The sequence below is a fragment of the Pelodiscus sinensis genome, chromosome 17, assembly GCF_049634645.1.
Source record: "Pelodiscus sinensis isolate JC-2024 chromosome 17, ASM4963464v1, whole genome shotgun sequence".
In the NCBI taxonomy this organism is placed as follows: Eukaryota; Metazoa; Chordata; order Testudines; family Trionychidae; genus Pelodiscus; species Pelodiscus sinensis.
Genome location: NC_134727.1, coordinates 7,120,362 through 7,133,946, shown reverse-complemented (window position 1 = coordinate 7,133,946; position 13,585 = coordinate 7,120,362). Strand labels below are relative to the sequence as shown.

The 13,585-nt window shown below is 43.2% G+C and overlaps 1 protein-coding gene across 1 annotated transcript in view; it reads right to left on the bottom strand.

Annotated features, from left to right (window-relative positions):
- The window catches only part of SLIT3 (slit guidance ligand 3), a 795,269-nt gene that overhangs the window by 763,005 nt on the left and 18,679 nt on the right, over positions 1–13,585 (bottom strand). The gene's annotated exons all lie outside the window — the stretch shown is intronic.

Below are 13,585 nucleotides of genomic sequence, written 5' to 3'. Positions count from 1 at the left end.
ACTTTTCTTTGACGGGGAAGGAATCAGAAGAAGAGTATGATTCGCAGTTCAGCTTAACTATACTGCATTTCAGTAGTGTTAGGTGTTCAATTCCCTTAGGCAGGGATTTTCTAAAGAGTCAAAGTAGTTTTAACAACACCTCATCATCATACTGTAACTGAGCTCAGACCCCCACTGCTGCCACACTGCATTGCTGCCTCCTATACAGAGGGGCTACGTCTACACTGGCCCCTTTTCCGAAAGGGGCATGCTAATTTTCAACTTCAGAATAGGGAAATCCGCGGGGGATTTAAATATCCCCCGCGGGATTTAAATAAACATGTCCGCCGCTTTTTTCCGGCTTGGGGAAAAGCCGGAAAAAAGCATCTAGACTGGCCCGATCCTCCGGAATAAAGCCCTATTCCAGAGGATCTCTTATTCCTACTTCAAAGTAGAACAGGGGTGGGCAATAATTTTTGCCCGAAGGCCACATCAAAAATTTTTGAAGTAGCCCCAGACCACCCTGGAAGGGGCGGGGCCTAAACAGGAAGGGGCGTGGCTACCCACCCCCAGACCATGATTGGCCTCACTTCCCACTGGAAACCTATGCCCTGAAAGAGGCTTGGCATGCTTCCCCACCCCCAGGTCAACCAGGCCTGGGAACTGCACAAAGCCTCCTCTTGCCCTACGAGGGTCATGTGGCACTTTGAAGTGCTGTGGGCTCCTCTCAGGGCTGGGACAGGGTGAAGGAAGCTTCACGCAGCTCCCCTGCCCCCAGGTCCTAATTGGCCTGGGGACAGGGAAGCGCACAAAACCTCCTCCGCTCTCCCCCTCACCCTGCGAGCAGCTCACGGCGCTTCAAAGCATCATGTGCTCCTGGCAGGGTGGGAGGAGGCTTCACACACTCCCCCACCCCCAGGCCCTAATTGGCCTGGGGAGGAGCAGCAGCAAGCCCTCCGTGGGCTGGATTCGGCCCGCAGAGGCCCTTTTGCCCACCCCTGACCTGGAAGGACCATTCAGTGCTTAGTGCCCTGCTGGCCCAGAATCAGGCTTATTCTCTCCACGGCAAAACTCAAAGACCTTCCTATTATCCAAGATAGCTGCAGAATCCCAAAGTTATCTTTCAACATGGTGACTGATCAGTTCCTGCACTTGAGTTTCATTATTTACCATGCAACAGTTTGTTCTTTTCCAGTTAGATAAATTCCCCTCTGTAATTCACTGACTTCCACGGACATTAGAGCTGAGTCATATTACTTATTATTTAGCTGACAAATGATTGGGTTTTTTTAAACAATTTCTTCATTGTTCAGCCAAGTCTCCTGGAGACTACTCGGCTCTGGTGAGGCCACATCTGAAGTATTGCGTCCAGTTCTGGGGCCCCCGCTATAGAAAGGAAGTGGACGCATTGGGGAGGGTCCAGCAGAGGGCAACCAAAATGATTAGGGGGCTCTCCTGACCTATGAGGAGAAGCTGAAGGATCTGGGCTTGTTTAATCTGCTGAAGAGAAAAGTGTGCGTCTGTGTGTGAGGGGGAGATTTGAGAGCAGCCTTCAACTTCCTGAAGGGAGATTCCAAAGAGGATGGAGAGAGGCTGTTCACAGTAGTGACGGATGGCAGAACAAGGAGCAATGGTCTCAAGTTACAGTGGGAGAGGTCTAGGTTGGATATTAGGAAAAACTATTTCACTAGGAGGGTGGAGAAGCACTGGGATGGGTTACGTAGGGAGGTGGTGGAATCTCCATCCCTAGAGGTTTTAAGTCTCAGCTTGACAAAGCCCTGGCTGGGTTGATTTAGCTGGAATTGGTCCTGCTTTGGGTGGGGGGCGGTGTGGACTTGATGACCTCCTGAAGTCTCTTCGAGCCCTATAATCTATGAGAAAAAATTAAAGATGCGCACTTTTTTGTAAACAACTGTGTCCAGGTGAGCTCTTCTGGCTTAGGCTAATTATTAACTGGGATTAGGTTCGTCAATGGGATTTCAGGGGTTCATGAGTCCTTCAGCTACCTTAGACCCACCTATAATTTCCCATGGCAATTATTTATTGCTTGCTTTCAACAGCAGCTCTTGAAACTTTCTGCTAATTTAGACACTCAGGAGAGATGAACCACTGACAAGGCCAAAGTGATAGCATGAACTGCTAGCCAAATTTAATTAGTTCTTCTGATTAAATTGTTTTTCATGATATGCAACACTTTTGCGGGAAAACATCATTTTAGATTTCCTTTATAAAAAGCTTAGTAGGTGTCTGTGGGATCGCTAGCGTGTTCCAGCAGCAATAACCTAAAGCTTAACCTCTAATCTTCATTGGCTTTCACTTCCAAACAAGCAAAAAAACCTAAAATTAGGATTGATCACGTCTTTTGGTGGCTATGCCAAAGTACCTTTCAGTGGAAAATCCTTTAAATCAAGTCATGCAGAGACACTTGGAAAGCTATACGGCAAGTCTAAAGAGTCTTTTACTTTATAGTTAATACATTCTCCATTTTTTTAAAACATAGCTTCATGCAGAGCAGTATACATTCATTATGGACAAATATCCCTTCGGGGCAGAAGTCTTGCATTCAGGGCCAGCTATAACCCTTTTCACCGTGTTAAACTTCACCCTGCATGCACAAGAGCCCTGTTAATATTGTGCTAAGCTACGTGTCCAGAGAACACTCTCCCATATAACGCGAGGTATAGGAAAGCTGGCAGTCATGAGCTGAACTCTCTTCTGACGGTTCATAAGTAGCTCTGTTAACACTATTCACCTTTCCCCACAGGAGAGTGGATTGAGGTTGTGACCAACACCAATTCTAGTAAGACGGCTGGTTCTTATGACTCTCTGGGATAATTTATTTTTCTTTTGGCATGCCACATATAAAGCAGAGCGGTATAAAAACACTATTAACTTTTAATGTAGGTTTTGTGGCACCTTTTGGAAGCAAATAAACAAACAATGGCATGGAATAATTTCTGCTGGAACTTAAATATGGATTGCAGTGGCCTGATAGCCATATTTTGTGTGAATATCAATAAAGTAAGCTCAGAATGAGCTGTTACTTTAAAGGATGTTTTACCCATAAACATTGCCTCCCATGCACTAATAACTATATAATTTGATACATATTTGGTAAATGTGCTGAAAAATAAGTCACACAATGCATAGACTCATTGCAAGCTGCAAAACAAAGCAACTGGAGCAAACCCTGTTCCAAAGCAAGCATTCTTCAGAGTTGCTTAATCCTACATTCCTCTTTGAAGAGAATTTAGTGAACTCAAGCCAGACATGTGAATAATATTTTCAAGTGTCTCCAAGATTCCATGATGCATGCCATAATGCAGTTTCAAATAGCATCAGAACGACATACATTTTTCTATCCTCCAGCACAGTCTGAACAATTTTCAATTTACAGTTATTCTTATGTGCCATCCAAACCCTTCAAAACCTAAGTTGGGAATCTGTTCTTCCAAAAACCTCACCCTCATCGTGAGAATCATACCAGCACATCAATAGGGCTACATCTACACTGCAGCATTATTTTGGGATACCGGAATAACTATTCCACGTCTACTGCACACGCCCATTATTTTGAAATATAACGGGCTCGCTATTCCAATGTCCCTGTAAGCCTCATTCCATGGGGAGTAAGGAATATTTCAGAATAGCAATTTATTTCGAAATAAGCGCTGTGCAGACAGCGCCAAATTTCAAAATAATCTATTCTGAAATAACATCGAAATAAGATACACAATTTGCGTAGCTCAAATGGCATAGCTTGTTTCGAGCTACGGGTGCAATGTAGACGCACCTTAGAAGAATAGACTCATTTGTCTACTTTTTCTAGTTGTCTGTGCACATCAATTTATACACACACACACACACACACACACACACACACACACACACACACACACACACACACACACACACCATAATTAATTAAAGGGGGGGAGACTGAGGTTTTTTGGCTTCAATTCTCAGTAATGCCTTGCCAAGCATATTCTATGCAGGTAATTTAACCCCTGCTTCCCACCATTAAGTCACAGTACTTTTTGGGTGAGGGGTTAAAGTTGAGATTTAAGAAATACTTCAGATGAAATGCCAGACCAATTTCTCATATTGTGCAATATTAAACAATAACCAGGAGCAAACAATGGTTGGAGCTATGATATGTGACCTAGTATGTCTACACTACAAAATCAAGTTAACCTAATTTATGTCGGCATTCAGCTGCTGTTGTAATTGCATCACTCATCCATGTCTACACTTTACTCCTTGTGTTGTTGGCATGCATCCTCACTGGGAGCACTTGTACGGACTGAACTGTCAACGTGAGGCATTTTGAGACAGCTTCTGAAAGCCAGCTACAGTCAACACAAGGCTACGCTGACATGGTGTCGACCCAACTACATCAACGGCAACTCTATGCTTCTTGTTAAATTGCCGATTTTCTAACTGTACAAAACCAAACACCCTTGTCCCACCTTTGCCCTCACCCCTGCCCTGTATCTGAGACCCCACCCTCTGCAAACTTCAGACACCCTCCCTTTGTTAGGGGTGTTATACAGTTAACCGGTGTGCCTACCAGTAAGCCTGAAGCTTACTGATTAACAGGTCTTTGCTGATAAACGCCGGTGGCAGCCATCGGAGCGGTTCCAGAGCAGCCCCAGCCACAGAGGGGAGGGTGGGCTGGATGGTGAGACCCCCCAGGACCACAGCAGGACCAGTGGTAGGACTTCATAGCCAATCAGCGGACATGGTGGTAGGCCCTAAGTTAACCGGTGAAGAGCTAGCATTTAACCAGTTAACCGTTTTAACATTCCTACCCTCTGTCACTTACTTTCCCACAGCTTCCTTCACTTTCACTGGACTGGGGTAGAGATTGGGACCAGGGAAGGGGCTTGGTCTTTGCCTGGAGGTTCATGCTCTGGAGTGGGGCTGGAGATGAGGGATTTGAGATGCAGGAAGAGGCTCTGGGCTGGAGTCAAGAGGTACAGAGTTCAGGAGGGGGTTCAGGGTGCAGGCTCTGGGAGCAAGTTTGGGTACAGGAGGGAGTTCAGGGCTGAGGCAGGGGTTGGGGTCCAAAAGGAGTTTGGGATACATGTTCCAGGAAAAAGTTTGGATGTAGAAGTGGGTCTCAGGGTTTGGACAGCAGGCTAAAGTATGGGAGAGGTGCCAGTTCTGGGAGGGAGTTTAGGTGCACAAGGTGACTCCAACCTGGGGCAAGAGGTTGGGATGCAGGTGGGGCTTTGATGGAGGAGAGGGTTCTGACCTTGGGCAGGGGGTGAAGTGGGGGTGTGGGGTCTGGGAGGGAGTTTGGAACCCCATCCTGCACCCTATCTGGAGTCAGATGGTCAGGGTGCAGCCTCTGACTGGGCCGCTCTTACGCCACACAGCTCCCAGTTGGACTTTCAACAGACTGGTCAGTGGTGTTGAAAACCAGACACCTGCACATCTTACCTCTTGTGGAGGCGGAGTTTTTAAGTCAGTGCGTTCTACCGACCTAACTCTGTAGCGGAGTGTACACCCCCAACTTTGGACACCTTTCTGGGGCACGGGGCCCTGGAAGTGTGTCCATCTAGATCCTGGTGTCAGTACCTAACTCCTCCAGAGTCCCCAGTTACTGAAACACACTAGCCTGAATACAGTGTCTATATACTTCTGCTGACCAAAGTTATATCAGAATAATCAAAAAAATCCACATGAACTCCGAGTCAGTTACCTACTCCGTTACAGGACATCTTGTCTTGTGTATTCACCTCAAGTTTTGTAATGTCTCCACGACAAAGGCTGCCTTAAGTTTCAGCATCTTGTACTGCTTCAGGCACCTAGTCAGCAGTTATTAAAACCGTCATCTGGATCCAAGGCCCACCACATCCAGAGCATTCATCTGAGGCTCATGTCAAACCATGCTGCAATCACCATTCAATTCCAGGGACAAGAGAGAACTCTCACATGAGGAAGGCAAGTTTGTGAGTCCCTGCTGAAGTCCATGGAAAGCACCGTGCGGTATGCTAATCCATTTTTTAGAGAGCTGACAGAATTTGTTCATCAGAAAGGCCCATCTGGTGGACAATCTCCCTTCTCTAATTTACCGGAGTAGAATTAAAGTGTTGACTAGCTGAACCTTTGATTCATTAACAAAGAGTGACTAGTATTGTGTATCAGGCTACTTCCTCCAAATAACTCAAGCAACTCATATTCTTGGGAACAAAAGTTGTATTGTTTATCAGGGCTTCACTATAGATTTTGCTGATTCAAACCGCCTGCTGGAATGCCAACTGAATAATCACTTCAAATTTCATCTGTTTGACTTCTTTCCTTCACCTGCTCCCCCAGATAACCATCAACTCTAATATTCAGCACTTGAACAGTGGCAGAGGTGAGATTTTAGAATGCAGACTAGCAATTCAAGTTGATGGAAGTTATCAGATTTCCCTTGTATTCTATTCCAAAATCATGGTTCTGTCCAAAAACCTAAGGGCTGCGTCTAGATTGCCATGATTTTCCAGAAATGCTTTTAACGGAAAAGTTTTCCGTTAAAAGCATTTTCGAAACAGAGCGTCTAGATTGGCACGGACGCTTTTCCACAAAAGTACTTTTTGCGGAAAAGTGTCCATGCCAATCTAGACGCGCTTTTCCACAAAAAAGCCCCGATCGCCATTTTCGCGGAAAACAAATCTGAGCTGTCTACACTGGCCCTTTTGCACAAAAGCTTTGCGCAAAAGGGACTTTTGCCTAAATGGGAGCAGCATAGTATTTCCGCAAGAAGCACTGATTTCTTACAGTAGGAAGTCAGTGCTTTTGCGGAAATTCAAGCGGCCAGTGTAGACAGCTGGCAAGTTTTTCTGGAAAAGTGGCTGATTTTCCGGAAAAACTGGCCAGTCTAGACACAGCCAAGTATATTAGGTCTCATTTCTCAGCCAAGTGCCTCACATCATCCATTTCCAACAGTGAATTTGTGTACCCAGGGTCACACATAAAACTGCTAAACTCACTTTCTCATGTGGCAAAAGGATTGTCAGGAATTTTTGTTGCGTTTTATGTATTTCATGAGACTAAATAAGGATACACAATGTAAGAACATAAGAGTTGGGGATGTTAAAAATTGTTTAATATTGTAACCATGTAACTGCTAAAACATCTTAGCGGTTACACGCTCTGCGGGCTCTGTAGTATAAATGAGGACAATGGCAGACTAGTTAAAAGTCTCTGGCTATCGATAAAGAGGGTAAAAAACAGGAGTGATCTCATAGTAATGGTCAACTGTGGACTACCAGATCAGGAAGAGAAGGTGGATGATGCATGTCTAGAACAATTAACAGAAATATGCAGAACACGAGATGTGTTAGTAATGGGGAACTTCACCCAAACCTCTTCTGGAAAATACAGCACAACACAAAAGTTTCCAACGAGTTCTTGGAATGTATTGGGATCAACTCCCCCATCTCCACCCATCTGGAAATAAGCAGTGGGACAGCAATTTCAGACTTGATTCTGGCCACGAGGAAGGAATTGGGTGTGAATCTCAAGGTGGAAGGCAATGTGAGTAAAACGATTATGAACTGATTGATTTCATGATCCTAAGGAAAGGAAGGAGTGCAGCAGCAGCAGGACAGCAGCAGTCTTCTCGGTAAGCTGTGCATTTGTGCAGCCTCTCAGGAGAAATTCCAGTGCCACCCAACTGATTAGCAGAGCAACCACAGCTGTCCACAGCCAGCAGCATGTGTAGAAACTGGTGGTGCACATCAGCATATGTCTCAGTGCACATAAACATTTATTCCACCTATGAATGGAAAAAGTTCATGCACAGCTGACATTAAAAAAAGCAAATTTCAACAAACTCGGTGTGTAGATAGGTCAGGCACCAAGGGAAGTAAATCCAAGGGATAATGGAGTTCAGTCAAACTTGCAATGATCTCAACGTGAAGGGGAGATGGGAACATTGTGTGTCCATCATGCGCACTTAAACTCATGGAATACTATAAAAAGTGGAAACATTGACAAATTGCTAAGGAGGAGTACAAAGGAATAGCACTAGGATGTAGGGACCGAGCTGGAAAGGCTAAGGCTCAAAATGACTTACACCTAGCATAGGGACATAAAAGACAATAAGTAGAGGTTCTTTAAATAGATTAGGGGCAAGAAAAAGATATGATCCTCTACTGAGTGAAGAAAGGAGAACAAATAATTGATGACGTCAAGAAAGCGAAAGAGTTCAATGCTTATTTTATTTCAGTCTTCACTAAAATAGTTAATGGTCACCAAATGCTTAACATCATTAATATCAAACAGCAAGGGAGAGGAATTAAAGCCAAAAGAGGGTAAGAGCTGGTTAAAGAATATTGTGATGAGTTAGATAGATGTCTGTAGGCCCTGACAAAACTAATCCTAGAGTATTGAAGGAACTAGCTAAAGCCATCTTGGAAGCATCTTCAAGAACTCATGGACGACTGGTGAATTCCCAAAAAATTAGAGAAGGGCAAATATAGCACATATCTTTAAAAGGGGACACAACGAGACTCTGGGGAATTATATATTAGTCAGCCTGACTTTGATACCCGGAAAAATACTGGGAAAAGTTATTAAACAATTTGCAAGCATCTACAGGAGGCACAGCACAGCGAAATCAACTTAATTTCTTTCTTTGACAGGGTTACTGGCCTAATGGAGGGGGGGAAACAGCAGACATGCTATATCTTGATTTTAGTTCGGTTTTTGACACTGTAACATATGACAGTTTCATGAGCAAATGAGGGAAATTCAGTCAAAATTAAAGTACTATAACATAGGTGTACATCTGCTTGTAAAACCATCCTCAAAAGTAGTTACTGACGGCTGCTGTCAAACTGGGAGGATATAGCTAGTGGGGTCCCACAAAGATTAGGCCTGGAAGTGTTCAATATTTTCCTTAATGACTCAGAAAATAGAGTGACATGTACTCTTATTAAATTCATGGATGCTACCAGTAAATAGTCCTACAAACATTTTTATAGGAAACATGAAAACATTAACCTTAGAATTAACTCGCTAACTTATAAATTTGGTCAAGCCATTAAAGAAGAAGGAAGGATTGTACTTTCACCTCACAGCAAAAGGTATCATCTATTAATATTATGCATTCCACTGAGCAAACTTTAAAATGAATGAATATACCTGTAAATACTTTAATTAACTCATTAAATAATGCTTTTGAGCAATTACAGACAGCATACGTTACCAAACTTGCTATGCACCTAAAACAGGAAATAGAATAAATACAGCAGCAGGAGTGGTCAAGACTATTAAACAGCACACTTATCTGGACCACATTAATGGAAAAGAAAATTAAGAATGTTAGTGAAAAAAAATCACATGGCTAGAAACTCTTGGACATTGAGCACCCATGAATTAATAATTCAACTGTGCAATTCTATTTGCTATACCTAGATGGAGAGGAAATCCCCAAAACAATGGTATTTGTTAACAGTATGAATACAATGAAAAATAAGGCCTACCAACAGCATTATCCCGGTTTGAAAATGATCATGCAAGCAGATGAAATAAACAGCCTGCTGTAAATGAGCGAAGCACAGATGGTTCTACCAATGCTTGGCTTAAAGAAACCCAATCACAAAAAAGAAAGGTTGGACTAACCAGTCATTACAAAGGAAGTGAAGGAGATGGCACCACTCAGGAACACAGCATGGCTACATCTACACTGGCAGCTTCTTGCGTAAGAACTCTTTTGCGGAAGAGTTCTTGTGCAAAAACTCTTCCAGAAGAGAGTGTCTACATTGGCATGTTCTTTTGCTCAAGAGCATCCATGCCAGTGTAGATGCTCTCTTGCGCAAGAAAGCTCTGATGGCCATTTTAACCATAGGGCTTTCTTGCGCAAGAAATGCATGTTGCCTGTCTACACTGGCCTCTTGCACAAGAACAGTTGCGCAAGAGGGCTTATTCCTGAGCGGGAGCGTCAGAGTTCTTGCTCAAGAAGCCTTGATTTCATACATTAGAACGTTAGCGTACTTGCGCAAGAACATGCCCAGTGTAGACATGCAGCAAGTTTTTGCACAAGAGTGGCCACTTTTGCGCAAGATCGCACCAGTGTAGACACAGCCCATGTGCTCTGAAATACTACAGACTTTTTGGTGGGGACAATGCCATGCCAGGAAACGCAAATGGAGTTTGTCTAAATCTCACCCCTCTGATTCAGTTTGGGAGCCATGCCCTATGTCCAAGCATGCAGTTGAAGGATACTGTGTCATTGGTAACCATTTTGTTTGTACCTATTCCTCCCTTGTCCATTAATATCACTAATTTCAAACTATTTTTTTTAAATGGTGTCCATCACCCAACTAACAGCGGAAACAAAAAACAAAGGTAGTGGAATGTAGGGAGGTTGGACTTAATTTGAGTAACTAGACACTGAGCGTGAGGTGGTGGGGCAGCCCGGAGGCCTCATTCTTTGGAACAAAGCATTAGGGAGGTAAATAAGTGATCAGGCTGGAAGCAGAATGTTTGTGCTAAGTAAGCTAAGCAAACAGGGCAGCAAGCTGAAAGACAAAATGTCTGAGCCAGCTAAGATAAGAGGGAGAACACCAACAAAACCATTAACTATAAACAAAATAACAACAAACCAAAAGCAATTAAAAATATAAAAATAAAAGAGTAGGTCAAACATAAACAGACCATGAACAGTGCATGTGCTACCAGAATTGGTTCCTACAATGTAATCAAGCAAAACCATTTCAAAATTTGTAATGTGTTCCCAATAAAATGTGCAAATGTGTATAGAAAGGAGAAGACTTTGTGTGTGACTTTGGAGCTGTGATGTACCCTGCTCTTAATCTCCCCCAATTTTGAATCTAATCAACTCTTTTGTTGTTGTTGACAACATAAAAATGCCAATGTAACAACATGTAAAATCAGATTGAGTAGGAATTCAATATGATCTTAATGAATTGTAGAACTGAGCTGAATTAAACACGATGAAATTTAATGATGTACAAAGTACTTCACTAGAAAGGAAAAACAAATCAAATGTATGGCTACAAACTGGGGAATAATTGACTAGGGCGTAGAACAGGGGAACTTCTCGGATGCGGCCCCCAGCTTGCCTGGATCCAGCCCCTGCGGCTCAGGGATCCCCCCTGCATTGGGGAACCCATGTTGGAGCTCCAGCACCACTGCCACTGACCCACTGCGCTGGAGCATACAAAATTTACTAGCCTGGGCCCTCCTAGGCTTTGGTGCGCAAGGGGAATGTGAGGAGTGTCTTCTCACTTCTCACTTGTGTGCAGCCCCCGACTGATTTTTTTGTGGGTCAGTGGCCCCAGACCCAAAAAAGTTTCCCCGCCCTGGCGGAGCACACTAAGTCAGCAATGGGATACAGTTGGGAAAAAGGCTTATACCATTCTGGCGTGTATTAACAGGACTGCCAATGGAAGGAATGACCTTGCTCTACTCAGCACTGGTGAGCAACGTTCCCTCTAATCTTTTCCATCCATGTGCAGACTTTTTCCATCTCTGTGCAGAATACATTTTGCTGTGTTCATTGAGGCATGTGCAAATGTGCACTTCCAGTAGAAACAAAAACCTAGCTGTGGGCGCTCTGCCAATCAGTGGGGCGGCATTTGAATCTCTCCTGAGTGTCTCCACAAGAGCACAGCTTCCAAGGAGCACTGCTGGTGAGGCCTGAGCAGGACTCTTGTGTCGAATACTGGGCTCCACCCTTCAGGACAGATGTGAACTGCAGAAAGCCTGCAGAGGCCTGGAGAAGAGCAGCAAGAAATAGAAGGGTATGAGGAAAGGCTGAAAAAACTAGGCAAATTTAGTCTTGAGAAAAGAAGACTGAAGAGGGACCTGGTTACCATCTTCAATAAGAAATGAGGAGAACTATGATCAGTAGTTCTCCATGAGCACCAAAGGTAGGACAAATAGCAATGAGTTTAATCTGCAGCTGTGAAGATTCAAGTAGGATATTAGGAAAAGCTTTCTAACCGTAAGGGTAGTTAAGCGCTTGAATGCGCTTCCAAGGGAGGTTGTGTAATCCTTATCATTGGAGGTTTTTAAGAACACGTGGGACAAACACCTGCCAGGTTTACTTGGTTCTGTCTCAGCACAAAGGGCTGGACTTGACTTTTCAAGGTCCCTTCCAGCCCTGCATTTCTAGTATTCTATTTTCTTGGTGCAAAGTAAGACTCATTTTGCAGATTAGCTTGACCTCAAGCTTTCAGACCAAACCACAAAGAATATTTAGAAACATCTGAAGAGCAAATTAGATAGACATCTATCAGGGATGGTCTAGGCCGTACTGGGTCCTGCCATGAAGGCAGGGAACTGGACTCGATGACCTCTTGAGGTCCCTACCAATTTTAGTGTTCTATGATTATGCGATAGCAGAAACAGCTTCATCTGGAGAATCTCAGATGCACATGTTATTTAAAGTAAAAAATAGCGATTGCAGTAATTTCTGCCATTTTAGCTTAGGAACCATTTTCTTTCATGTGAGAAACTTGTCTAGAACTCTACAGTGGTGTCTACAAGAGCATTGCTTATTTTTTGGCTCCATTTAGAACTTCATGCTATTTCTTTCCAGAAGTCAGAGTACTTTTTTAAAATTAAGCATTCCTACTTAATTTTCCTACAGCAATTGCATACTCTCTGTAGGCAACAGCAGCCCCCCTTCTCTCTTCTACATCCAACATACACCAGCTGGTTCCATGGACGAGTAGGTGGTTACTACATCAATCCAGCATGTCTGGATTGAAGCCCAAACAACGGTACAGGCAGGAATGTGAGAGATTTGAGTACCTTTGCTCCAACAGGCAACATTTCCACTAGCTAACTGCTGCATCATTTTGGTAATCATATAGGTGCATTTCATAGCTTGTTTCACTTTTTATTTACAGATTTCATTATTAATTTCCCTAGTGACTAAAGCTCCGTCTACACTGTCAGGGTTTTGCAGAGGAGGAAATGCAAATGAAGCACTCATTAGCATTTCTCGTGCTCTCATTTGCATATTCTCTTCAGATCCTTTTTGCAGAAGAGGTTTTTGTGGAAAAAAAACGCAGTGTAGACAGGGCCATTTTGTGCAAAAAAACCCCCAAAAACCTACTGCACAAGAATCCTTATTCCTAATTAGGAATTTGATGAGGAATAAGGGTTCCTAATGACGAATAAGGGTTCTTGCGCAAAAGGGCTTTTTTGCGCAAAATGGCCCTAATTGCATTTTTTTCCCCGCAAAAAAATCTTCCACAAAAAGGATCGGAAGAGAATATGCAAATGAGAGTGCGAGAAATGCTAATGAATGCTTCATTTGTATTTCCTCTTCCACAAAAATGATGCAGTGTAGATGTAGCCTAAGTGAATTCACATATACTAACTCATATTGTGTTAATTTCAATGAAAGATACTTTCATAGTGAATAAATAGGGTACGTTGCAGTAAAGATTCAATGTTCTAAAATAATCCCGTCTCCACTCACCAAAGCATATATGTCATTTAAAAGTAAGGTTAATTTCTACTCACAATGAATAAGAATGGCTTATCCTTCCCAATCCATGTAACTCAAGGATTTGTTAGAATATGTTCAACATTAATGTGAGGTTAACTGTGTTTGCAAGCACAATAATGG